Below are 1,462 nucleotides of genomic sequence, written 5' to 3'. Positions count from 1 at the left end.
CAGCCTGGACGTTCATGGTGGGGAGAAGGGAGAGTTAGGCGAAGAGGCAGCAGCCTCTGGGTTCTAGAACTGGGTCTCTAGGAATCATTTCTTTATGAATTCATTTATTCAACGAACATGTATTAAACATTTACAAGGTGCCAGGCATGCCCTTGTCATTGGAGATGGAGAGTGAACATGATCGACTTGGATCCTGCCCTCTGGGAACTTACGGCACAGCGAGGAGAGAAGTGTAGACTTGACCAGCCCTAGCTCCTTGGCAGGGGGGGAAGGCGGAGGGAGGGGACTAAATTCTCTGGGTATATACAATGTGCCAGGAATATGCTGGGCCTCTTATACTCACTATATCATTTAAGCCTCATGACAACTCTAGGAGGCACTATTATTGAACATGATTCATATAGATGAGGGCCCTAGGGCTCAGAGAGGTTAAGGGATTTGTTTCAAGTCACACAGCTATAAATGTGAGACAGAATTCGAACCCATATCCTGGGCTCTTTTGATGCCACCATGCTGGGAACAGGTTAGCCAAGACTGACGATACTGGAGAGAGGGTATATGCTAAGGAATCTGACAAAAGGTGCCTCCTTCTTCCAGGGGGATCTGGGCCCAAGGGGTCCCTGGCAAGACTCTGAACTGCACCTGGCCTTTGAGGCTCTCTCTCTGGGGACACTTAGGATCCCACGGCATTTGGGCTTCCAGGGTACTCAGAGACTTCAGTGACAACCCCTCTCCCCCTAATACCGCCCCCCACATACTCTACTACGGACTTACATGTGATCTTGCAGACTGGCATGCAAAGCCCTGCCCAACCTGGCCCCAGGCTCCTCAGGCTCATTCCTAACACCTGGCACCACCCCAGCACACACTCTCTATCCTGTAGCAAGCCAGGGGTTTTAGCCCAGGGGTCGCTGATGGCCAGACACATAAACCCACTGGTACTAACTCAAGGGAGTTTAATGGAAGCACAACAGGACACCTGCTATGGGTCCCCAGGGTCTCTCTCTGGCTTCTCTCTGTTCCCTGCTCCCTTCTCCTGCTTCTTGCTGCATGCCAGCTTTTTCCTCTTACTCACAGCCCCATAACCCAAGCTGACAGGTGGCTTTACCCTATCTGATGCCAATTCTTACTCCCATGATGAGTTTTCTGTCAGCTCACCTGCTCACCACTATCTATCTGACGAGTTCTCAGGGTTCAAATTCCAAATTTCCAGGAGCGGGGCTCTGATTGGCTCAGCGTAGGTCAGGGGTCTCCCCTGGTCCAATCAGCTGTGTCAACAAGAGACAGAGTTACCTCGACAGAGGATTGTCCTAAGGGCCCGGGGTCTCTAAGAATAGGCAGTGGCCTAGAAACAACAGTTGACATCAGGCCCCCTACTGTTCCTTAAACAGACCTATACTTGCTGGCCTCTGAGCCTTTACTTGTGCTGTCCCCTCTACCTAGAAGACCCTGCCCACCAAGC

The sequence above is a fragment of the Pteropus alecto genome, unplaced genomic scaffold, assembly GCF_000325575.1.
Source record: "Pteropus alecto unplaced genomic scaffold, ASM32557v1 scaffold98, whole genome shotgun sequence".
Taxonomy (NCBI): Eukaryota; Metazoa; Chordata; class Mammalia; order Chiroptera; family Pteropodidae; genus Pteropus; species Pteropus alecto.
This window is presented reverse-complemented; position numbering follows the sequence as displayed.